General features: G+C 37.8%; 1 protein-coding gene across 3 annotated transcripts in view; it reads right to left on the bottom strand.

Moving 5' to 3' along the window:
* The window catches only part of SSBP2 (single stranded DNA binding protein 2), a 192,313-nt gene that overhangs the window by 77,137 nt on the left and 87,249 nt on the right, over positions 1-27,927 (bottom strand). The window lies entirely within an intron of this gene.

The following is a 27,927-nucleotide window of genomic DNA, read 5'->3' on the forward strand; positions in this document are numbered from 1 at the left end:
AAAAAAAAAAAAAAAAAAAAAAAAAAAAAAAAAAAAAAAAAAAAAAAAAAAAAAGAAAATTTAAATAAGCTGTTATTCCTTTTACAGAGCCTTTGAACACTCAGCTGTACACAAAAGACCCATAACCCCTAGACTGAGCAGCTATGGTTTACTTAAAATGAATTGAAGATCTTGCCCCAAAGGGTAGATTCATCACAGTGATAGAAGCAAGCCATTTGAAAGATCTGGATCACAAGACCTAATTAATTCTTGGTGTATTTCCACTGATATATTTTTGTCTAAAATGTTTCATTTCTGCTCTGTAATAGGAAGGCATTCATGTGACAGCAGTTGTCTGAGAAGTGTAACTGTAAAAGGTTATAATGCTATTTCTTGTAATTTATCAGTTTTCCTCACATTGGAGCTCCTAACAGTTTGATCTGGACTCTGGCATTGTATTTCTTTTCACTCCATCTTACACATTATTATGAGTGATGAAAAATATATAATGTCATATAATAATAACTCTATGAATACCCAAGTTATGTATCTGTTACCAGAAGAAAAAAAAAAAAATTAATCTCATTTTCAGGGAAAAAAATGTTGTTTTGCTCAGTTTACATCAGCACACCTGTTCACTTAGTGAAAAGCAGACCTGTTGACAAGGATGGCACACTCCAGGGCTCCATCCATTCTTCCTTCCCCAAGAAATAATCCTACCCCCAAACCAACCCCACTGTAAGCAAAGCTTCCCCGTATCTTTAGTAAGATTAGTTTGTTTTACTGTATCCCAGTGCCCAGTCTGGGGATTTCATTCTATTAGCTGAAACAGTGAAATTCTATTACAGAACTGAAAACCAGGTATGAGGTTGGAAGTATACTGTTAAGAGTAACAGAAATTATTTTTAAGTAAAGCTTTTCTATCAATGAATAAAAGGATTTCAAATTCTTGTCAAAAGACAGCATTTCAGTCCTGTCTCTTGGCTGCTTCTTCTTGGATTACTTAGAACACAATTTTCAGACAAATGTTTCTCTGAAGTACGGTTATAAAGAAAAGCTATTTTAAAATGAGTATTGGTCACTGGAAATTACTAAAATCACTATTGCACTTAGGTATCAACAGAATGTTCACTTTAAAAAAAAGTGAAAAATTATTTAAGTATGCAAATAAGGAATCAAATTTCTGTCCATTCTTTTTCATAATGGAACAGAACTGTACTTAAAAGCTGAGTATCTGGCTTTTCCTGTTTCTTTATGAAGATGCAAAATAATTGTTTTCAGATAATTTTCTAGTAATGTTTCATTTCAGCTTAATTCCAAGCCCTGTGCTATTTAGTAATGTGTACCTACGTACAGAATCGAAACACCAGGGGTTAGGCAGCTGAGTTACGTTATGCTTTTGATAAAATGCAACAGTACTGTTGGATTCATCAGTAATAACCACGCTGCTGACAAGTTAAAGGCACTTGAGGACACAAAACATTGCTGTTGCAGCTTGGAGCCGAGTTGCAGTGATATTTCAATGAAATGACTTCTTTCCAGAAGTGACACTTACACCCCTCCTCCAGATTCCCTGGAGACCAAGACTGCTTCGGTCTGCTAGCTTAACAACCACAAAATACTCAATGTGCTATTTTTTTCCAAGCTGCACCTCCAGATCACATCTTTGTTGAATAACTGACATCACAGACCATAGGTTTAACCCACTGCCTTCCTCATCAGGAGGAATATGAATGAAGGTTTGCAAAGATGCTTCTCCTAAAAAGGAGAAAAATGATTCAAATTGTTTAACTTACGTGATCATGACATATTATGAGTACCCGAATGAATTTTTAAATCAGTCATCTGATCAAAGCATTGCTTTTACGTTTAAAATTGCTGAAATGCAGAACTGCATCTATTGTCTTTTCTCAGTATTTTCTCAACAGCTGATGAGGTCATAATAATAGAAGTGCAAAAAAAGAGGAATATTGCTCTAAGATTTTTAATATATACAGTCAAATATGGCTAGCTCCTGAAATAATTATTCCAAATAATTTTAAATGGTGACTGATGATATGACATCCTCTCCAATCAGGTCAAAAATGGGTACCTAAAGCTAATTTTTAGAAATACAGTAGAAATACTCCACCTATGAGTTTCAGTAACCAACAATCACTGTGCTTAAGTCAAGACACACTGCACAAAGTGGGCTGACCACTGCTAGCCTCCCTGCTCCAAACATGCTCCATTTTGTTCTGTTGATGTTCTACAAAAAATTCAGTTGGTACAATTGTACTAGTTGGTTTAGTATGACAAGACTATCTTATAATCTAACTTTCTTTAGTAATTAGGATGGTTGGCACAAAATCTTTTAATCTTTTAATTAACCTGTTAAACCCATTTTGTTTTCTAACAATTTAAAGAATTGCCATCATGTTTTATTCCAGTTCTCATGCCACTGCACTCCACACAACTGTCAAGTTCTCTCCTATTTTAAGAATACAGTGGTTAGCAATTATAAGATTAAAGTTTGTCTGCATCTCTCTGTCTTTTCTAAATTATGAAACACACTTAACAAACTACACTGTGAGTTGAAAGACCAAATTTTGATTATGAAATGTAAAATAGACAAGTTTGGGGTTAGGGTTAGGTCACCTGGGAGTGACTCAGAAATCTTGGCAATATATGCATATCTTCAGGAAAAAAAAAAAGAAAGAAAAAATCCCCATCACAACAGAAGAAAACTCAGTAATTCCCTCTCCATCCCAAATGGATTTTTGTCTCCATTTGTAGCTGACTGCAAAAAAAAAAGCATTCACACAACCCCCTGAATTTTATTTCAGAAGCTGAACTGCAGAATTTACCTCATGATGAAACTGCTTGTCTGCTCAAGAAATAGTATATTTTGGGTGTTCTTGTCCAGGCCTTTGTGTCATGAAATTCCTCTTTAACAACCATTACTAAAATACTAACTAGAGATGTATCTCTGTCTTTTTTAAGGCTGTGCTGTAAATGTTATTACTCTGTCCTAAAACATGAAAATATGTGACTTCACAATATTGTAATATTGACAGCACATTTTCATAGACAAAACACACATTTAGATTTTTTGAACATTACCTCCATTGTTGACTGAGTTAGTGGCAGGTAACACAATACACATTTTAGCCTGAATTTCAAGGCTTTAAATCAGTGGTATTTCCTGTGTATACTGGTGCTGAAAAGTAAGTGCTTAATTCCATAACCAGTATATGTTCATTTTAAGACACTGAGAGACTGCAGCTAAAAAACTGCTACACATTATTGTTGTTATTATTATTATAATTATTATTATTCCCTTAAAGAGGTTTCTCTGTTTTCCTTAGGAGTGAAGCTGTTCCCTAAATGTCCTGAAGTTAATTCCATAAGCAGAAAAATCATCACAACATTTTCAGGAAACTAACAAGCATTTGAAAATTAAAGATATATGCTGAAATATCTCAATTTCCATATAACACTGAATAAAGCCTTTAGGAATACTTCCCTACCATCCTAACTAGACCAGTGAGGCTCATCTCCTCAGGCACCCTCTACAGCCACCACAAAGAGAAAGCCGCTCCAAGACATCCTCTGGAGGTCCGTGTCTTTTCCCATCACCTACCAAGGATGTGCAGGGAGACCAGCCTTACCAAAACTGAGATTCACTTTTGTGAAACTCCCTATATGTTCAATAATTTTTAGCTTAACTGAAGTGTTGCATGCAACGAATAGTGCACAGCATTTATAACAAAATACAGTCCGACAGACAGGACTTTTCAAACATGCCTGTAACTTGGGTTTTCAGCAACAGCTAGAATGTTTACCTTTTAATATTCACATCTGAGAAAAACATTGCCAATTTGAAGAAAGCTAGCCTGTACAGTATCTAATTTTTCTCATGTTGTCTGAATATCTATCTTTGGATAAATGCAACTTGTTGAGCACAGAGTTAACACCTCTAAGTGCTAAAACAGAATTACGCACCGTGCTTACGAAGACCTAACATTTTCACGCTGGTGACTATTTGCTATGAAATAGTTATCTTGGGTAGCCTACCAATAACAGGAGCCCAACCTGCTACCCCATGGGGTACAAGAATTCAAGGAAGAGGCATTCATCCGCACTCAAGGGACAGCAGAGGACTCAGTCCTCCAAGGACCTGCCTGTGTAAAGATTTTTAGATGTTCTTCTAAATGCTTCAGTATCTGAAATACACTGCCTGTGTCTCAAACACTTTCTGTCTGGAATGGTAGTCTGATGCACATGTCTGAGACTTCTTTAAATTTAGGATATGGGTAAAAAAAAGAACCAAACAAAAAAAACTCAAACCAAAAGGACTAATAAATGGCACTCGAAGTCCAGCAGTTCTGCCGCCCACCAAAGAAGCCAGGCAGAACAGCAGTGTCCCTAAAGTTAAACACAAATGGATTACTGAAGATAAAAAAACCCTAAACTCTCCCCTTCCTTTGGGAATTACATACAGTGCATCATGCAAGACAACAAAATCTGTGAGTGCCCAGCATGCACCCATGGCTTGCTAAGGACTGGAGCTTAGAACAGTCTTTGCCAGGAAAAGCCCCAGCTTCAGCCACAATTAAACCTGATGGGTCCCCAAGTCACACTGCAAAGCAGATAAAACCCGGGTGGTTGTCTCAGGTTACTTCTCCTCAGGGAACCAATTATTTTACACCCCATGGTGGTGATAATGAGAACCTGAATCTTTTAGGGTTAACTAGCTCATACAGCTCTTAAACAGACCTTTAAAATCTAAAGATTTTGCTTATTCTAATATTATTTATGTTTTTAAATAGTGCCCACACAGACATTGGCATGGCCCTTCCTCCATGCTGCCGGCAAGCCCTGGACGTGGGGAGCGCAGTCAAGGCACCTCCCTTCCTGGAGGGATGCTGATTCACACACACCTTCCACTTGAAAAATGCCAGTATCGGTAGTGTGTTTTCAAACACATATGTTAATACAGGGAACAAGAGACAAAATCCATCTGATTTAAGACTGATTGCAAAAACTTCTACTTCACCATGTAATTCTCTGCTGCACCCATGGAAAAAAAAAATCAGCCTAAATCAGGAACATGGTTTGAAAAATTCCCTTCACAAACTGACAGAATTATGTCAGCAGATGGAAACAGTCAGGCACCTGTCATCAAAAATGGTACTGTCCAACCGTGCCTGTAATAAACATTTACACATGCACAGATTGAACATAGATAGACTTTAAATGTGAGTTATGGGTATAGATATTTTCACTGAAGAGGCACATACTACAGGGAAGGAACCCTTATAAAGTAAAGCATGTATAAAAAAAATCTTTATATAAATAAATTATGTCACATAGTATCAATCCAAAAGAAAAACAAGCACCTTTTCCCAAGCTCCCTGACAAAGCGCATGAGCGCAAACCTAACTGTCATGGTCACCTTCACTTCAGCACCGTGTTCAAGCTGACCTAAAAGACTAGAGATAAATGTTAGTGCTTACTGGTTGCCATAATCCATACTTCACTATACATAAAACGCTGGCTTCTTCCTCTCAGGTAACACAGAGAGGCTGGCAGGAAGGAAAGTAGAGATAGATTCAGTTTAGCGCTGCTCATTGAAGAAAATTATCTGAAGTGGAGGACAGCACCTGGACACCTTAACACCTCCCAGTCCAAAATGCTATTAGAAGTTACTTTAAACTCAGGTGAAACCACAGCAGTCTAAGAACTATGTAATATAGAGGCTGGCAACAAGAGAAAACAAGAACTGAAAAAAAAACCAAAAATAAAAGCTTACTCCCCAACCTAAACTATCAGAAAAAATTAACAAATTAATAAAATTGAAGCCTTCTCAGACAGGTTGGGTAATTACAGAGAGCTGGCTGGTTGCAAGTGCTCTGCTACCACGGGATAATATAAGCTACAAATTGCTGAAGAAAACTACTACTCTGGCAGTGCCCTCTACTACCAGGTAAAGAGCCTATATTATGTTGGGAAAGTTGGTAGCGACGATACAAACTTTTGATGGGAAATTGTACAGCTATCGCTATCTGCTGATAAGATTCACACCACTAAGTAGTAGTAGGAAGCTGACATTCTTCTTCCTTCAATCCTAAATGGGCGAAGTTTTGACAAGGCCTACTTGTACAAGACAGCTGCCGAGCTACCGCGACTCTGTTCACATCTGCGCAGCGTTTAGTTAACAGAATGAGGGAAATGCAGCATTTATTGGTATTTCCTCTGAGCAACAGCCAAGGCACAGAACCTTAAAGCTCATCTATCCCATCATCGCTTCTTCTTCAATTCCACTTCTAAGTCTTCTAATCCCTAGAAACAACCCTAGGCTTTTCACTTTCTGGGGACTTCAGTCCATCTCACAAAAATAACCAGGTTTCTGCTGTCAGAGGGTTCCACAGGAGGGGTATCCATGCTTAGTACTAAAGCTGACAAAACTGAGGTAGTGTCAGGTAACAGTTGATAATTAAGAAGTACTTCATTTAACTGCTTAATCTACCCTAGTAGCCTCAACACAGCAAGTCCCGATGAAAGGAAAAAGATGCAGATTTCTGGGATGGTTATGTTGGTTCTTTTGCAAATTACTTCATCAAGGCTTAAACTTCCTTACCTGTATGCTTGATGTCCTTCTCATTCCCAAGTTCATGTGAAATGAACAGCTACCACATTTGGTTTTCCTTGTGAGCACCACCACCCCCCAATGACGCAGCACAACACTGTGGCTTTGCTTCATGAAAGTGACTTTCCACGGTCTGTTTTCTAGAAAAGAGTCTGTTTTCTCATTCCTTGTGATTATTACTTACATTGCTATTTTGATAACAAAAATAATATATAACAGAGGCTGCTCTCCTTACTAAGCACTCAATTTGCTACCTCTTTAAAATGGGTGATGACCACCACCTTCTCAAAACTGCCTATATTGTACAGCAAATACTTCACACAGTTTGTAAGCAACAAAACCTGCTCTGTTACAAGTGTTTCTCTCACTCCTGCTGACCTATTAGCCCCTTCATATCAGCACTGAGGTATGAATAATGGACACCAAATACAGTCAGGACAGATGAGCTGGACAAAGAAAATAATGGGGTTTTTTTGATAACTTGGTACAAAGAAAGTTCAAGAGACACTAGGTAATAAAGCTTCAAGTACCAGGAATATATAATTCCTACTCGGGTATGTTTCATTTGCAATCTAATTAAAATGTTACCATTGCATCCTTGATATCCAAGAGAAAGGTGCAGAGGTTTTTTTAACAGAAGGATAACCAAAAGTTTATTTTTTCCCTTAGTGGTCCCATCTTGGTGTTATTCCTGTACAGACTTGTGTTTGTGGCATATTGTATACTGATGTATACATAGCAAGATTCACATTTAGCGCAACTATTTCAGGTCAGTGAATGTCTAGCTATAGCTAGAGTGAATGAAAGAACTTGTAATTTCCAGAGTGAAAAGTAGGCCAAAACACAGTAGTAACTATGTGAAAAGGTGAGAAAAATATGGGCTTAAATATATACAATATATAGTATAGACGCTTGGACAAAATGTTTAACTTCTCAGGCTGAGGTAACTTTATCACAATTTTTATCAGCCAGAGTAATGAACTTATACAGCCTTCCAATTATTTTTTAAAGTCCTCCTTCATGCACAGAACAGCGTGCGTGACAATGATATATGCACACTTGATAAGATACCATAAAAAACAAGCTCACATTTTATTACTTGACTCGGTGTAACCATTGTTAAATCCTTCTCATCCTCAACAATCCTCAACCCTATCAGTGCCTATTCCTGTGATATGTCAGGCACTCTAGCTCTGAGTGCATGATTTTTTTCTGAGAAAACAGAGGTTTTAAAATAAAAAACCAAGTGGTTTTGCCACAAGTACCAACACAAAATTACAAGAAGCAAGGGTAGATCTCTCTGCATTTCCAAATCTAAGTTGTGCCATAGCTGGCACATGAAGAGAAAGATGTGTCTGCCTGCAGGAAGCCTTTGTAAGTATTCAAAACCCCAAATTTGGGGTGCTCTGCATCTGTCATAGATGCTGCTCAGATCCACGTGCGAGGAATGAACAGTGATGCCCCCTGCACCCAACAGCAGCTGCAGAAAACGCACCTGGAGTCTGCAAGGAGGTTTATTTTGGGTGGCCTCTGGAGGTCAAAGGAGGAGAGTAGAAGATGGCAAAGCAGTCTAGGACTCACAGTGGGGAAAGTAAAGGTAAACAGTCTTTTTAGGGCAGTTCTGAGTCACCTCCATCCTTGAGATGGAAGAAAAACAAAATTGCAATGCAGGGCAGAAAGTTCAAAATATGCCTGCGAAGGGTATTTTAAAACTGCTTGTTGGTCTCAAAACTGTCCTGTAACCAACACTTCCTTCAGAGATGAAAATGTTTTGCACAGGCAACCCTCCCCCCCAGCACTTTTTAGGCTGTTGCTTTTGGCTGAGGCTACTGTTACAACAGGAAATAAAAATTATATTACTCAGGAAGGAAGCTAATGAGTTTCCCCTCCCCCAAATGTCATTAGACACTTCCTGAATAAAGGAGAAGCACATTAATATAAAGAATGGTGGTACGTAAGTAACCAGAAGCTGAGCCTGCTGTATGATTAAACCTACGCACAGTTTCTGGATGGAGAAGGAATACCATGTAGCTGCTCTAAAGCACCACCACCATTATGCTGCTTTATAATGTCTGTGCCAAAGGGTTTTGTCCACTCTGTTTTTTAAATGACTCAAAAGCAGTGATGCTTTCATCACTTCCTCTGGGAGAATATGCCAGGCGATAAAACAACTCCTTGTAAGGAGCGTTTTCCACGCACTTACTTATAAGGTACTCTATTCATTTGTTTTATTGTTTTTAATTCAGGGCCACTTAATAAAACCCCAAATCTGGGCTTTTATTGTTTGGTTTGGTTTGTGGATTTTGGAAGTTCTTTAGACTGAGGGATTTCCCAGTTAGGGAAATATCCAAAGCCTGAAAAACACACAAAATACCAACCACCAAATTTTCGAGGCTCAGTGACTGACCTTGCTGTGTTATTAGCATTCAGCATTACTGAGCTTTTTCAGTAACCTTTTCAGTGAATAGAAGTATATTCGCATCACTCTATGATAAAGAAACTGTATAAAGACTTAAATCAAAATCATCAAGTTTTCCATGTAGTTAATCTGTATAATGTATTTTGCACTGTAGTTACTTTAGTCCATTCTTGGCGTGGTGATTTTATTTTATAATCAATTTACTGTAAATAATTTAGGGGGTGATTCTGAAAAAATGTAAGCAAGTACCTTCTGAAGTGAGTACAATACGAAAGACTGAAGTTTTGCGCCTGTTTAAAATCTTCTCAGAAGCAAACCTCCCCTGTAGAGAAGTACCTTTTCATTAATGGTTTGACCACAAACACATAAAACATTTGAGTTTACAGGTATTCATCATGAGATGGGCTTTTCTGACTACCTCAGCATGACTATCAGTGAAAGATACAGTGTGTTTCCAGGATAAATGCCCATGTGCTGTATGGCATTTCCCATCATCTACAATGACCTCTTGGTCCTTTCTTCTCCTCCTTCCTCTCCAACATTTTCAAGACAGTACCTGCAAACCCCATTTTTTCTGCTTTGGCATATTCTCTTCTCATTTCATTTTTCTCTTCAATAAATAACTTATTTCCTTGCCTCCTTTACATTCTTCTCAACTCCTCAATCCACTACTCTTTTCACCTTTTCTGATTTAGTTTAGTTTCAGAGACTCAATATGATGCTAAAAAAATTAAACCAGATTTTCAAGTTTAACTCTTTCTGGCAAAAATGAATAGGGAATGAAAGTGCCCCTACTGGAATACTGTCTGGGCCACATGCCCAGAAGCACATAGTCCTCATCAGAGAAAAAGATAAAGTTAATGAGGAGAGAGCAACTGCTTGCCATAGCTACTCCCAGTATTTGCATTCTGTAACTTCTGTATTTAAACACTGTCTCAGAATTATTCTGCAGGCCATTTAGTTAGTTTTAATTTCAAACAACACCTGAAATGTAGAAAACAAAATAATTAAGAGCTTAGCTTACATAATTTTAATTTCACCCATCCTTTTCCTAGTGTTACAATACATGCATTATTTTATTGTATTTATAATATAAAATAGGGCCATTTCATAATCACACTAAGACATTTTAGAGTGTGTCTCACGCTGAGATCTTAACATTTCAGTAGCTGAGACACTTGGCTTTTTTGTCTTCCAAGGAAATCAAGACAGCAATCCACCAACATGACACCGTGCCTGTTGAGTCTCAAGATTTAATTTCAGGATCTTATTTTTTAAAGAGGAGTCCCTATGCCATGTTTAAAAGAACAAAAATGTGTCATTTAATCCATATTGTTTAAATTCCTTTGCTACACATTGCAGATAAACATTGTGTTAGTGATGCTAACATACAATACTTAGAAGGCAAAAAAAGAGAAAATCTTCCTTCCCAATTTGTTCACCCATTCAAGAAGTACAGCTATTATTTCCAGTCAAAACTAGTAGCCTTTGGCTACAAGAACTGAACAACCAAACTTGTTTAAAATATTGAAGAGAATCTCTCCGTGAAGTAGGACAAGCTGGACTGAGGCCAACGCTACTAGTCAGTTTTAACCAGGTTTTGTTCACAGTGACCCTACCTAAGACCAGAATGCCTTCAGACACTGCAGTGTGGACAGAAACAATCAAAAAATCCCAGCAAAACAAAAAGTACATACGTGCATAAAACCTTTCATGTCTCTCGAAAGTAAATGTTAGTGAACAGTTGAATTTCAGCACTTCTTAATTCCTCAAAAAAAGCAGAGTAATTCTGCAAGGAATTAACACTAGATTAACCAAAAATTGTATTTTTTCCCATAACTGATTGCTTTATGTTTGCAGCACTCAAAACATGTACTCTAACTTTGAGTAGGAATGTATCTGGTTGAGAGTGTTTTTTCACACTCCTCACAAAGCTTGTCATTAATCACCAGCCAAACATCTAACAGTTTGCAGCTTCTTACATAACAGAGCCTCTACATCTGTGGTTTCTGATACCAGCATATTTTCCTAATATGAGCATAAACTGTAAATATACAGAACGTTTTCCCACATTTTTTCTTATCAGTTGTATCTATGCAACAAAATCTAAACCTCACACAAACCCTAAATCGTTACCCCACTATTCCACAACCATCTTTTCTTCATTTAAAAGCCAATAAAACAGGAACATACTAAACTATTCAATTTTTCTGTCTTTTTTTTTTTTTTTTTTTTTTTCCCCCTGGTTAACATGTTGCAAAGCCAGCAAAAGGGACTAAAGATCATCCCAAGACTAGAAAGGTGTTTAAGCAGCACAGGCATTTTAAAACTACTGCATCCTTTGGGGGACAGCCCTCTGCTTTCCCTGCTGGTGATGCTCTGAGCCTGCTAGCCCCAGGCCAAAACACCAAGCACTTAGTTCTCTGCTACAGAGAGCAAACAGAAACTACGGGGCTCAAACATAAACTCTGCATCTCTAGATATAGATAAATTATAAGCATTTTAAGGATGACAATCAAAGATATCTAGAAAACGTCCGATTGGTTTTTTTCATCCCTTAAAAGAATGGACTTCCTAATAATAATAAAGCAGTAAATAACTCTCGCACCCTTATATTGTAATTTATTTCATGTGCCCTGTTCTGCTTTTTGTTGAGAAAATTGCTCAAGTATGCTAAAAAAATCAGAACTGCTTCAAAATCCATTTGAATTCAGTAAGATTTTTCATTTTTGGCCTATTATACTGACACTATCACTTAATATCCATATGAAGAGCAAGTTTATTTTCACCTGGAGATCTACAAAGTGCTGGGCACAGAAATCTGTTTATCTTTAAGGTATTCAACATCTTTGAAATTAAGATGCGAATATTCAAAGAATGCCTCCCACACCAAGCCTAAAGATAGTAATGTTTCATTCCCATTGTATATTTTGAACTCCAGAGCTGGCAGTTTTGGATTTCTGAATTTCTGAGTGCACTGGTTTTACCTCAGAACATAGAAAAGACTGCACAATGATTTCATCAAAGCTCAGAAAATATTTTTAACCCTTATTTAAAATGATGTTCAGTTTGCCTTCATACTTCTTACTCCATCTCGGGGGAGACCCAACTCTTCCATAGCACTTCAACTGTTTTGTAAGGCATAAACAGGTCATTTATGTAGCACTAAATCAGTTGCTGATTCATATGATACAGCAAAAACCTTCTGGTTTTCTAAAACTAAGCCATCTAACAGTCCTGAAAAATTGAGTCAAGATGAGCTTAGCCATTGCAGATAAGACTTTAAATAATAGAACGCAAGCAGAAAATCCTAATAGTTTAAAATTAATGTAGGGTATTTTGACAGGGTTGTTTTGAAGCTAAGTCCATCACAATACTATGAGGCAGTAGCACATAACAGTAATGACTATTGCAGCTTTATAGAAATGGCTGTTACAACAGTGGCTATCCAAGATTTAAAGAAAACCAACAGCAACAAAACCAGCAAAAAAAAGCACTCTCCTTTATATCACCAAAGTGAAAATAAAGCCCTTCTTGACTTGTATTTTCAAAAACAGTAAACCAAGCTTCCCTGAGAATCACCTTGTAATTATATGGTTTCTAATTGCTAGAACCTTACACATCCATTATGTATTTAAATAAATAATGGTTTCTTTGGTGTAGTAATAACAATGAAGGGTATCTTAATATAAATCAGAAGTCTGTACTTGTAAAAAAAAAATCTAGACCAAGCAGGATATAACTTCTCTGGGGACCGAGGAGGCCTTGTGTGTAAACTGTCAACTCCTTCCTCTTCCCTCTGCAGCAGGAAAGGAAGCGTTAAGGGTGGGACATCTCTTACATGTCTTATAAAAAAATCCTAGGGATCACACATAGGGCAGAAAGAACACCTATACCGCAGACAGAAATAAATGCATTTTATTCATCAGGGAAGAAAAGAAAAGACCCATAATTACCATATTGCTAGCTGACACAGGAGGAGAGAGGTGGAGTAAATGCACAAACCATTTAAATATAAAAACGTATGGCTGGACATTTTGTACTGGCTTGTAACAAAGGGGGGGAAAAAACCCCTTCAGATAAAGTTCTTTCTAAGAATGAAGCAAGCCAAAACCTTCTCAGCATTTGAGGGAAGAGAATGCACTTACAGCCATCCACAGTGCTTAGATCTGTGCCAGCTAAATCTCACTTAATAGGATTTTCAGTAAATTTCATTCAAAATTGTTATATTGGAAAAGGAACTTCTTACTCTAAAATTATTTAATTTACGACTCACAAGTCACTTAGTTACTGAGGTCGCAAGTTCTATGAAGACAAAACTGACACCAGAGAACAATCAATCCTCAGTCAAAGTTACTTATTTTCACTGAAGTCAGTGAAAGAGCTTAAGAGGTAATTTTAGAAAGGTCCAAGGAGGGACTCTACATTATCTCAGAAAAACATTTTCAGTTCAGCAGGTTCGTATCTTGGTGTAACTTTTCTTGTAGTTTTAACGGATGTTAATCTGTCTGTGACAGAATTTCACAGGCCCCTAAGCATTAGTCCTTGCCTGTGGTGGTTTCGTAGAAAGTTCAGAGAGATTTCCTTTCACAAGAGGCTTCCTGGGTTTCAAGAGAGCTTTAAAGATTATATTTGTTTCAAAGACATTTGCTTGCAGGCTTTGTTCATGGAAAGAATGAAATCACTGTACCATTTACCTCTACACCATAAAAGGTACCTTCAGTTGGACCGGCTGACACCTGTAGCCATTCCTAGCTTTGAGCACCATCAACCCTTAAGGGTTCTCTCCGCAGAATCAATGAGGACATGAAGGTCTTTGGGAGCATTAAAAGACACTGCACATCCCAAAGTGGCTTCTCCAGATTTTTGTTCAAGAAACTTGGATGTAGTCGCATTTGAGAGGATTAGGGATAATCTTCAAGGATTATAATGAGAAGGTATAAAGACGAAGCAGGATTTTACCAAAACCTGGCTCTGGTTGATCACCACAACAGATACCCTTTTCTTCTGGGAGAAGCAGTCAGCTAACGTGCAATTCAACTGAGAGCCACAGAATAATAAAAGAACACATTGCTACTCAGCCTATTTTAGTGGAGGCAGTCAGTGCTGCTCTTTTACTTCGACAAAAACAAATTAGGATGAAACATGCATACAGGGCAGATAATTCACAGGGCAAAGTATCTCAAGGCAATTGTCACTATATCAAAGAGGGCAGAAAGAACTAGCAAAGGAGAATATGGCCAGTGCACAACGTAATCCCATAAACCTCTACAACACTCTTAAGAAGTTGGCTTCTTACTAAGTCTAGTCCAACCCCTTTACTCACAGCAGAACTGACTACAGCAGGACTGGGTCCAGCCAGGTTTTGACTGTCTCCAAGAATGCAGGTTCCACAGCCTCTCTCTGGGAAGTGTCTACCACCACAGTAAAACCATTTCTTGTGATGTCTAAATGGATTTTCCTGTAGTTCAACTTTTGCCCATGTATATTAACTCATCTCAGTTAGCAAGATCTTGTATTAATTTGTGCTCAATATTCAAGTTACAACAGACATACACTAAAATGAATTAAGCACTGTAATATTACTCCAGCTAGTTTAAAAGGGTATCTCCAATTCACTACATGGTACCCCTTAAAAAAAAATTAAACAGCTATCATCTTATGCATAAGAGCAAAAACATGGTCAAAGAAATAGTACTTAAAAGAGTTTCCTTAGGTAATAGGTAAAATTCAAGTACAGTTTTGAAAAGAGATTATTTTTCACCAGTTTTTAAATAGAAATTTATCAAAAAGATCTAGGAGTGGAAAGTATACTTGTTGGCCTTGCAAAGACATTCCAGGGCTGGTTGTCCAGCTCAGAAGTCTGAGTCCAAGCTCAAAACCAGAGCTGCAGCTGTTTGTTAAGATTATTTTTATGCTGCTTCCTAAAGAATCTGTTATTTTAGCATTTCTTTTTCAAAGGAATTCACCGAAGCTCCACTCACTTCAAACTTCGAGGACTACCAAAATGACCAGGGCTCAAAAACTAAGAAGATGGATATTTCAATGACCAAGAAGGACCTGACCTTTCATCAGACAAACTGCAGAATTCAGGTTTTTTTCCTGTACATGTTTGCTTAAAGCAGCAAGAAAGCAGCATAGCATGCGTTTCAAGTAGCCTGTCATTGTTGAAGCCATGCCTTACATCAATACTCAGCACTCAAGCATGATACATGCACAGCTGCACAGCCACCACACCTCTATTATTGCATGGCAGAAGGGAAAAGGATGGAGTAAATCTCTAGAAAATACAATACAAGTAGTCAAAATTTTTCAATGATCACAGTTATCCTTCATTAACTTATACCAAACACAGCAATTCTAATTAGACTGATATAATCATGAAGTGACCAGGGCTAGTTAAGTAAAACTAGCCTGGTATAAGTCAACCTGTCTGCCACTTCTTAGCTGGAGGAGTAATTAATGTACCCCAGAAACACCTTATCCACTGCTAAGGTGTGCCTATTGCCATGGATGTAAATTATTAGCAAGTGTTCATTGTGGTATTACTTCCAAAAAGGAAAAAAAAAAGTTCAAAAAAGTTCACTGAAGAAGGATACTAGCTTGAGTTGAAAAACCAAATAAATAACACTAAAACATCCATTCTACCAATAATAAACTAAAACATACAATTCTATCAATTCTACCAGGCAAAATTCCAATTCAGCAATGTTATGATGTGTGATGAGGATCTAAACATGGAAGAAAGAAACCAGCTGGTGAATAAAAATATTTTTCTAGACAAGTATTGTAGAGGTATGAAGTTTACATAATCTTGAAAGTAAGATGAAGTAGAAAGGTCTTAGTCAATTTCAAAGAGAGAAAGGAAGGAAGAACTCCCTAGAGGTATAAAATACAAAGGAAAGACAAAGAAAAGCATAAGCATGCCTAAGATTATTCATCAGCAGCAGTGTCTTTTCTTCATAATTAAGCTTTATTAGTTTAATTTAAAGACATGTTTAAGTCCTTAACTGAACAGGTATGAATACGAAGTTGTGCAAAGAAAGCCATAAAAACAGAATTAGAAAATATTATATTATTTGCAGATTATTTAAAAATTGAGCTTTCAATTATCACCTACTACCTTTATTCCTCAAAGCCAGCAGAAGCATGTGAAAACACTTGACTCCTTGATAAATAACTAAAATGAGGGACCAATCTGATGCTAAAACAATAGCTATAACAAACATCTCACAGCTTAGCTGCTGCGCTATATGGGAAGAAGTACAAAAACTAGTGACAGAATCTATTAACTCTAAAAGGTACTTTTTTCACTTGAACAAGCATTATTTAAAAGCATGTATGCAATTCACATCTTCTGCTATCAAATAAAAAAAAAAAAGTGAAATGATACACCCCTTGACAACATCTGAAGAGTCTTCACAATGCTACGGAATACCCAAGGAAAAAATTGTTTTTTATACGAAGGAATCTTGTGCAACGATGCTCTGCAAAGTCATTCTTGTATATGTGGTGCACATTTTCTGTAGTCACAGAAATTACGAATCTGTAATAAAACTAAACTAGATAGAAGTCTTATGAAATATGGCAAAGCATCTCTTCACCTCTAAACGGATATATAAAATTATTATCCTACTTCTATCAAATGAGGTCACTTGCATCATTGTATTTAATCTGTTTTACAGTTATACTAGAAAATAATTTAATCATCTTTCTATACATGTATAGAAATCTCATTAACAACAATGAGAATTTCACATCAACAGGGAGAAATATATCCAGTCACAGGGACTTAGGAGAATTTCTCGTGTTACCTTTTTTTCCCTGCAATATCTGCATATGCTCCCTTTGAAAGGATATGGAAACAATTTGCAGGTCTCAGTAGTTGAGCAAAGATTAAAAATAAATATGGGTCATTAGGATTTTTGGAATTAGAAGCCCAGGCTCACACTGTGGTTTAAAGCAACTACAGTACCCAAAGCTACTTGATCTTAGTTGTTGTATTGAAAAGATTGATAAGAGGAACACAGAATTGGAAAAATTATCAATTTGACTCCAAGCTAAACAATAATCAAAGCAAAAGAAGTGCCAATACTTAATCAATAACTTTTAAGATTGGACCCTTCCAATTTACATGTCTACTGCAGCCAGGTTAAATGGAGGCCATAAGGCAAACAATTTTAGATTTTCTGGGATTTAACCTTCTGATGCAAGATAAGCATTTCCCTTATATTGGCCATACTAATGGCTAAAACCAAAGACTATTATTGGTGATGATTCTAATCAATAGAATTTCTCACTGAGATGCTACATCTCTCATCAAGCAACATCCTCCAGGATAAGTTACAAGACTCACAAATTCTCATTCTTCAGCACAGGTAAGATTCATAAAAGAGCTTAAAAGAAAGGCACCATTTCACACACACAAATCGAGTCTACATGATTATTTGGTGAACTCAACATTTTTCACAGTATGGCTATTTTACGAAATCATAATATAAACACAGATTTTGAGCATTCTAATAAGGCATAGTATCTTGTTTGAGTATGAGTTTCTATGAAACTCACATAATTTGGTTTTGCAATTGCTCTTATATAAAATTAAGAAAACATTTCTACTTCTACTTAGGTATTTGCAACAATCATGTACCCTGTAAGGTTACCAGGTGAGTGCAGCCAGAAAGAGTTAACATTTATTTTGGCATTCATATGTGGTTGCATTCTTGTATTAACCAAATCCAAAGACTGATGCAATCACTGCTGAATAAAATGCAGCTTCTGCCCATCATTTCTAGACTCAAAAATACAAAGGAAAATGTTGTCATGGAAACCAGTCTATCCCAAAGGTATAGTGCACTTTGCTAGATCCAAATTATACTAGTATCCAGACTTCCCTTAATAGTAGAGACAACTTAAATTCTTTGCAACATCACACAACATGCTGAGCATGGCCGCAATTTAACACAACTAAGAACAGCCTGGATTTTAAACAAATTACTAAGTAATGTTAAGAAACGTATTTAAATTATGAGTTTTGGTAATGCATGAAGCTATAAAATCTTCAAGCAAATATGAAGATGAATGCTAAATCACAAAAGACAAACACCAAGTAATTGAAGATCACAAAATGTTTTTTGAGAAGAATCTGAGTGTTCATGCTAGCCTTTGGCTAATTTTCCAGCACTTTCAAATGGATACATGATTCCAATCCATCTCTGAACCTAAATGCTGTGTATTTACACATTTGCTGTGCTAAATTCCAAATTTTTAAATAAAAAAAAAATATAGCTGAAGAGCTTTAATAGTGATATTTCTATCGGGAAACTTCTCTATGAGAAGATGTCCGCTGTAATTCTATGTTAAAGACTGCATTTTGTTAAAACTTCATTGCATAAGCACAAAATTTGACATCAACATCACGGTGCTTCCAGTTAAACTTAAAACAGGATGTAAGTAAGAGCAACATGAAGGGGAAGTGTAAGAGTAATCACATGAACTGCACTTGGCCATGAACACAGCCTGATCACTAACTACAGATCTATAAATTGATGCTAGTACATGGGTCAGATACCTCGTGCTGTCTTTCCACATTGGCCTTACTCAATCCTTCCAACAAGACAGCTTCTCAGCCCCCTCTGAGTAGAGCTCCTTGGATGAGACAGCAGAGCTCCCAGCCTCCGCAGCCCCTGCGGCAGGGGTACACCAGAATGTCACACTCGGCGGACAGGAGGGTGTCTGGTCTGCAATACCAGTGTTTGTTTATACTCATGCACACGCTCCCCTAAAGAAACACCTTAAATATTAAAATTGTATGTATTTTCATAGGGATATCATGAATACTGCGGTGTTTTAAACCTAAAATTTTCTCATATCTGAATACTGGAATTGTTTTGACGGTACATGTGGAATTAGTTGCTTTGCCCAGTATCACAAAATGAGTCAGTAAGCAAACCTATGAATCTAGTTCAGAAACATACGGTTTGCTTAGCTGATCATAAGATAAAGATCCCTCCGGATACTGCAATCACAAAAATAATCTGGCCTTCCAATGCTATTTCTCTAAAGCCTGAAATGAACCATCTTTGTAATCACCACAGGTTCTACTTGGTAAAGAACTCAACACTCTTGGAATGTCCTTAGGGTCCTTCAAACACCACTGAAGGCGAGTGAATTCAAAACGGCAAAAGTTAGCTCAAATTATGCAGTTTTAAGTAAAAAATGAGGTTTTTCTTTGTAGTTTAAGCAACACTGTGCTAAAGTCTGGTATTTGAGATGAGGGTGATGATTACATCAACCCAGAACAATATAATCCACTATCTGCAAGTGCAGTCTCAGTGGGAGGGTATTACCTGTCAACTGAAATAACTACGCCCAAATTCTCATTAATATTTTTCCAGAAAGAACAACTCCTGGACACCACATGACATCCTACTTCAGATTTAATTCTTGCTCAGATATCTGACACTAAATGCACCACTGCAGTACATAAAGAAAAAAAGTCAAAAACCATTCTGGATCCAGGTGAATCACGGCTAAGCAGAAAAACAGGCTAATGAAAAGTAATTCCAACTTTGACTACTGAATAGATAAAAAGAAGCTTCTCAAAGATTTTAATTACAGACTGTCTCAAGAATATTCATGCACCAATGCATTTATTAAGAACTAGGTGAAAATGGAAAATGTCTGCCTATTTGATTTCCAACTCAAGGAAATGCAGTCTCAGAAAATATTCCTCTGAAGGACCAGTACTTTCAGCCTCCCCAAAGGAGGACAAGAGATATAAAAACTGCTGCCAACCAACCAAGAAGGCAAAATAAGAGAGTCATAAGATGATTCTAAGGTCCCAGTTTCAACTCTTTCCAACTTGCCAATGACCCTGTTAGCTAATGACACCAGGAGGCTCAAATTGTACACTTGGACTTGGTGAACTTCTGCATGGCATGACCCAATGTAAAAGCCTTGCACGAAAGCAGTTAAAAAAACAATAGGAAGTTTACAACAGAACTTTTTGCTGGCAGAGGAGCACTGGTGATGGGACTGGGGAGCCTTGCCGGTTTCTGAAGTGCTGAGGGTAAGTAAAGCAGAGAACTTTGCAGAGCAATAAATATGTTTGCCTCTGTCCTCTGCTGCATTACACTTCTTGCACAACTTCTCCCCTACAATGCTCTCTGTACACTTCCCATCCCTCTATTTCCCATGTTCTTGCTCCCTGTGTCTTGATCTCTTTGCCACTTCTCTGATGGCTGTCCTTCAGGCTACCACACGCACAGCCCCAAGCTGTCCGTAGTCAGCACTCCTTCTCCACTGCCCTCCCAAGGCTGGCTGGCAAGAAGTTCTCTCCCATCTCCCACGTTTATCATTTTTTCTCAGGCTTGCTCCTCACAGGACTCACTATGCAGCTTCCAAGGGGTCATCCAGCTGATGAGGAGCCACTAATTTATCTTGAATTTGTATAAATTATACTGGCAGAAGCATTTTTTCCCCCCAAGTTAAGCTGAAAGAGTATGCGAAGATGAATCAAGAGAGTCTACTGGAGATGGACAAAGTAAAGCCTTTAATCACACATAATGCAGTTAAATCTAGAGGGACTATCTGAAGAAGAACCACAACCCAAAGCACTGGAAAGGTGTTTACTGGAGGGTCTTCCTCCTGGCATTTCTGGGAGGAATCCATTAATCATGCCAACACATGTCTCTCTTGGCAACTCTATGAAAAAGACAGCAGTTTATGTTTCTTAAATACTTATTAATAATTGTGAAATATACGGAAAGACAACCCTGGAAACGGTATTTTTTTATTCAACAGACATATATTCATATATTTCAATGTAACTTGTTTTGATGATCTGTGATGTATCAGGAGCTTTTCACAATGGTTCAAACACCTCTTGCCAAAACTGATGGAAAGGGAGAAATCAACCTGATGTTCACAGTTCAGTTTCCACGGTCACACAAAATTAATTTTACCTTTCTTAGAAAAGTAAAGTTATGAGGTAGTACAATTCTGAAGAACATCCAAGCTCCCTCCTAGGACATGAATATTTTACTCTGCTTCTCCATGACAGTTTAGGCAATTAGTGCCAAAAGTGAGACAGTGGATTTGCTACACTGCTATCTACTTACCCAGAAATGAATAATCAAAAGATGGCAATGAAGCTGCTAATCTGGGGACTAACTGAATGTCCATTTCAAACTTTAAAATGCCATATCTGCCTAGCAATTCAAGCCTGTGATTTTTTTAAAGTACATTCCTTTCAAAATCATCTTGAAGTGCCCTAAGAGCAGCAGGCTGTCTATGATTTTGACAGGTCACCTCTTCTGAACTTCAGTTTCTGGTAGCTCAATCTCAAGTTCAACAAAGGCTGGCAATGAGGCGAAGGTGGTAAATTCTACCATGGACAGTGCATCTAAGGAACTAAGCTATACTGACAAGCGAGAAGAGCACATCATCTTACACACTGACAATTTGGATACTCAAGAAACCCCTCTAAATTAGGTGTCAAGCTTAAAACTTGTGTCAGATCATGATAACTACTCTAAGGCAATAAAAAAATAACAATTTATGGAATTTGTTCACTAGACACAGTCTACGAAAATTTTTTTAAATAATTGTAATTATCAAAAAGAATAACCATAATGATGGTTTTCTGTTCCACAATTTCCCCCCTTTCTACAGACTTTCAAGAAACCCCAAATGATGCTGTAAATGTAATGGGCATGCTTTGTGGGCATGCTTTAACTTTTTCTTTGAATAACATTTTAGATGCTCAATAAGAACATGAACAGAAATGTAATTTTAAAATACATTTAAAGATGAACACCTGACATGGTCCACTGTCAGTAGCTGACTTCTGTGAGACTAATAAAAATTTTAAACTGTAGGATATATCATACCCTAGTAACCTACACATCCTATTTACAAGTCTTGTTCAGAATGTTTCAAGGGTAGCAAAATAAAACTCTGACTCTTCATACAGTCTGCAATTTCACAAGCCCGTCTTGGAACAACTTGAAACTGGAGAAAATTTTATTCAAGATTTCTACAGTAAAGTTCACTCATGGGAATTTCCATCCTAGGACTTGAGATACACTCATTCATACTACAACTAATGAAAAATTATTTGTTATTGCTAATCATCCACGATGGATGTTCTCTAGGCTATATTTAAACAAATTACATTCTTCAACACCACCAACCCCTCTAAATCCTTCATCTGCTTCTATTTAGTGGCTATTAAAATATCTTAGATAACTCACACTTCAATGTTCTTAGCATTGTGGAAAACACTGTTCCAACTCGGGACTTCCCAGTAGTTACAAATGACTATAACCTTTTGTAAATGAAGAGATGGATAACCTCATTTATTTTTTCTGAATTTAGGCAGCCACAATCTGAGGCATACAGAACTAAGAATCATGTATGGAAAATCTATTCCTTTATTAATAACGAGACTTGAGCACAATCGCTGTGCAAAACTCGTTACATGGAGTAGAGTCTACGACTTGCTGATATTTAAGCTTCTACATGCCCATTACTGGCCTAGCCATAATATGTTCCTGGGGAATACAATAGTCTACCAATCTTATATTACTGCCAAAACAAAATCAATGTCATTGTTTGCTCAACAATATTCAATACCAGTCTTTGACAACTCTATTCCAAACATTACAAAGTAACACCTGTACAGAGTTAAAACTGACAAATTTTTCAGAGTGACTGAAAAATTGTGCCATTTCCCCATAAATACAGTGAAAGCCGTGAATAATAGAGAATTAGTGTGAGAAAAGCAGCAAATTATCTGGAGCAAAGGGAGTATTGATGGCAATTAGTCTGCCACTACCCTTACTTTTATTTAAATGGTTGAAACTTCTTGTCTCGTATTTATTTTTCTGTCTTCTGCATTTGATTCCATCTATATTTTCAACTTTCTTCCTAGCTTGTTTTTGTTCCAGGCTAACTGTATTTCCAGACCACATTATGCCTATTAACCTGGAATACTATAGAGAGTCCTTTCAGTATCTTGCAAAAGTGAAACAGGAAATTTTAATGCCTCACTGATAAATACTACATGCCTGCACACAACACTATATTTCCTTAAGCTGCTGAGAGAACTTTAAAATAGGCAGTATTACAAATTAACACATGGGCAATTCAGTGCTACCTGAACTAAGGCACAATTAAAGTTCAGAAATTCACAGAATCACAGAATAATTGAGGTTGGAAGGGACATCTGGACATCACTCAGTCACGGGATCACAGCAGGGTCATCTAGAGCAGGCTGCTCATATCCTTGTCCAGATGGGTTTTGAGTATCTGCATGGGTGACCTCTACATCCCCTCTGGGGAACCTTTTCTACCTTAACACCCTTACAAGTGAGGTACTTACTATGTTTACAAAGAATCTCCTGTAGTTCAATTTTTGCTCTTTGCCTCTTGTCCTTTCAGTACGCACCACTAAGAAGAGGCTTCTTTACTCCCATCACATATTTATACACATAGACAAGATCCCCTTAAGCCGCCTTCTCTCCATGCTGAACAGACCCAGCTCTCCCCTCTACTCCTCCTTTGTACAAAAGATGCTCCAAGCTCTTAATCATCTTTGTACCCCACTGCTCAACTCACTCCAGTAATTGCTTTCCTTTTACTGTGAAATCCAGAACTTGACACAGCACCCTAGATGTGTCCCACCAGGGCTGAGAGAAGGATAACCTTCCTCAACCCCTGGGTGCTGTTGGCTGCCTTCACTGCAAGGGCACACTGCTGGATTATGGTCAGGATCCCCAGGTCCTTTTTGCAAAGCTGCCTCACAGGCAACTGGTCCCCAGCCTGTACTGGTCCCTGGGGTTATTTCTCTTCAACCATCAGGACTTTGCATTTCCCTTTGTTGATCTTCACAAGGTTCCTGTGGGCACACTTCTCCAACCTATCAAAGTTCCTTTGAAAGGCAACAAAACTTTCTGGTCTACCAACCAATCCTCCTGCTTTCGTATACCTTGCTCGGGGTTCACTCTACTCCATCATCAGGATGATTAATGAAGATGCACACACAACTCCATCACCTTCCCAGAAACGGGAGGTGAGGCTGATTGGCCTGTAGTTTCCTGGATCCACCTGACTGTTCTTTCCAAAGACAGGAGGAAGCATTTTCTTTCTTCTAGTCCTCAGAAACCTACCCTGATCACCATGGCCTCTCAAAGATAAGCAAGAGTGGTTTGCAATGACATTGGTCAGCTCACTCTGTACTTGCGGGTGCATCCCATCAGGTCATCCCATCAGGTCACAGAGACTTCTGTATGTCTAATTGATCTAATGTTCCCTAACTGGATCCTCTATCATCAAGGATAAGTCTTTGTTGCTTCAGTCCTTCCCATGGGTGTCAGAAGCTTGAGACTCCTGAAGGCAAGTCATACCAATAAAGACCAAGGTCAATAAGGCATTAAGTACCTTGGCCATTTCCATGTCCTTTGTCACCAAAGCCCTGTTCAGTTCAGCAGTGGGACCACCTTCTCAGGACTTCCTTTAGCTGCCGATACACCTGCATAAGCGTTTGCTGTTGCCCTTCATTCCCTCCCTAGCTTTCATTTCAGCACTCTAAATGAAGTATTTAACGAAAACAGTCATATCACATTTGCTTGTCCACAGTTTGGAAGAAACTAAGATCGAACTCCTACCTCCCCCTGCATACAGTAGACCTATCAGGTGAATTACCTACCACCTTAATCGGTACTTTTCTTAGAAATAAGCTGAGGGCAGAGGGATGCTCTTGCAGCAAATACCCCATGCTCTTGCACTACCTCAGAAGCTCTAAAGTCCCTGAAGAGGACTGAGAAAGCAATCACAAAACTAATCATTATTTGCACTGGAGAACAAAGGTAGTGGAGATCAGGACTTTCCCCTGGCTCTTGGTCTGCCAGAGGAAGAGGCAGATGTATTTAAACTTCTTGTTTTGTATCTGTTCTTACTATGTCCCTCTGAGCTTTTTCTAATTCAAAAAGTTAATTATTCTAGTCATTATTCCAAACTATTTTAAGCATTCTGGCCTTCAGGTGACTTGCCCCCAAGTACTGTTACGACTAGGTTGTAGCTTCTGCTGATTCTGGGCCTCATCACAAGATATTCCAGGTCACCTAGAGAGGGCTTTGGTATTTTTGCAGAGAGCTGAGATGTCCCTTACGATCTGGATGTCTCAGTGCCAACGTATGTTATTAATACATTGTTTCCCATGTCTGGGAAAGCAGGGGGTGGGAGGGAGAGAAAGTACAAGGGATCCATGAAGATCACATAAAGGATGGCAGCCTCCTTTCTGTTTCACAGCAAGGCTGTTAGCTTATGAATGGCAGGCCATTTTTGAGAATTTCTTTAAACTTCAGCTAAAATTATTTAGACTGCAACCACTGCATCTTTTTTTTTGGCTCTCCTCTACTTCAACATCACTAAAATATACCAGCAGTATCTTAAAATTTTCTGATCATCTGTGGTTTCCAGGGACCAGGCAGATGTGCTTCATACTTCCCTCATGAATCTCTTTGCATGCTAAAACCTCCATCCATGAGAACTGTAGCATCTTCAGAATTTTTACATCTTTGAAGTCCAAGAGAAAGCATTTTTATCAGTTTTGCACAATCTTACATATTTACTGTCTTTGGGCTTTATCTATTTGAAGCAGAATTCAAATTGTTCAAATATTCGGTGGCTTACCGAATTTCAGAATGTGTCACAGCCAACTGAACAGAACAAGAGACTGAATTATGGGGTGGGACATCTAGACTAACAATAATTGTCAGGTGTGAATAATTCATAGAGCATTAATCACCTTCCTAGCACATTGCTACTGCTAGCATCCAGAAAAGGCTCACTTTGAATAATCTGAAACAGTAGAAAATGTTGGTGCTGCAGACTTGTATTGTAAACTGTTCAGGTTTGTAGTAAAAGCAAAGATTTCTGTGGGACAGGCAGAGCACTGGACTGTACAGAACAGCACTGCAAGTATGCAAGTTAAAACAGGATGGATTTGGGAAGCACAGATGAGAAGTATACATGTGATAAAATAGAAAAGGAAGACCAGTCGAGAGACCAAGAAGAGGGACCAAGAGACACATTTCTTAAATGTAAGCCGCAAAAGATTTTCTTTTCAGTCTCATGCAAGAGGCATTTATGAGCTAGGCCAGCAGAGCTAGTAGGCACAAACAACAAAATTTAGGGAAGACATTAAGTTAAATTCATTCATGCTACTCCTAGACAGCTTCTCTTTTTTTTGACTGTGACAATGGCTAAAAATATTTGAAAGCACTTTATACCATTAAGTTAAAACTGCATTTTACACAAGTATTGAAATTAAATCTTCTTGTGCCTTCATCCAACAAAGAAAAGAACAAATTTTAAAACAAAATCTAACATCTAAAGCTCTTCTTATCTAGTGCTTTGTGGTTTTTTTCCCAAACTGGTAGAGCAACAACTGTTTCTGAATATTTTCAAACACAAGAGGTTTTCTTTTAGTGCTGCTGTACAACATGGCCAAAATTTAAAGTGACAAAAAATTAAAGCTTGTTATTGTCATAATAATGGCCGTGTAGCATGTTTCAATGGTTCTTAGAGACTTGTCTTCTGGAGTTAAAATCAATTACACCTGTGCTGTCTATTGCTGAATTATTCCAAAATTACAACCTCTGATGAGGTTCAAAAAAATCCCGAGTTGATTCATGTGTAAACTCTGTATTTTTAAATGAAGGACATATCTAAGAGATTAAGTATGACGAAAATAACGTAAATAACTGTGCAAAGTAATAGAACATGTAACGTGACATATTTTCCAGCACACAATGCTATACCAATTTACCAATTCTCTTTACAACTGCTGTTTTCAGGATTAGGTTTATTTCTGAAATAAATGATTACTTAGAAGATTTATAATTCTGTTTTAAGATAAATATGGTAGGAATAGTTCCCTTCAAGAATGGCTACAAGATTGCATGAGCAAGCAGGACCCTGCTGATATTTTTAACCACTTCGGGCTTGATGTTCTGATACACAAGACGATTCCATATCAAACTCAGCAAATACCTTTTTTTGATGTGGCCTCGGAGTGAACATAATTGTTCAGATTTCACCAGACAGACAGCAGAGCAAGGGAATCAAGCAGGATCTAATACATTCAGCATAGAAGCAGATACATCTGACTTGCTCACACAAGCAGTGTTCAGATGGTGTTGCTGCTGTTCCCCCTAATATTTCCATAGATTTAAATTGGAGGGAAAATTCTCCAGCTTTGCTTTTAACTAAATGTAAGATTCTGAAAATACACCTACTTCCAAGGACTCTAAAAAATCCTACTACTCCAAATTCTGTAAAACAGCTCTGTTTTACAGGAGTACAAGAGAAAGTTTTATGGTTACAATACTACAGATCCACAACATGCTGATTTTTTTTTTTTGCTAAAATGTGCTACCTAAGCAGATGGAACATCACTGCTTCTTTTAAACCATGAACCTTTAATGAAAGCAGGGTATCCCAGTACTTTTGTCACCTTTTGCCGAAGTTCAGATTTCTACAAATAGCCATTCTGAGTTGCTGAAATAATTCATTTTTTAATAATAGCATTATTTTACATTTTTCACATCAAAAGAGTTGAACCTAAGAATAGTAACTGTAGAACACAAGTAAGGAACACCATAACTAAAATGGAGTAATTTAGAGAGCTAGTGGTTATAAACAGATGACAGCAGGAAGTACTAATGTAAATATTTGCAGCTTTCAGCAAAAGCAGAGTTTGCTGCAGACACCACCACTGCTGACCGGCTGGCTACCTGATGGCATCGTGGGTGGCACCCAGGCATGCACCCTGTGCTCTTTGGGGCGGGATGCCCTTTCTGAAAACTCTGAGTTTTCCACGCTCTGTGAA

Source organism: Athene cunicularia (assembly GCF_003259725.1).
Source record: "Athene cunicularia isolate RWA chromosome Z unlocalized genomic scaffold, athCun1 chrZ_part3, whole genome shotgun sequence".
In the NCBI taxonomy this organism is placed as follows: Eukaryota; Metazoa; Chordata; class Aves; order Strigiformes; family Strigidae; genus Athene; species Athene cunicularia.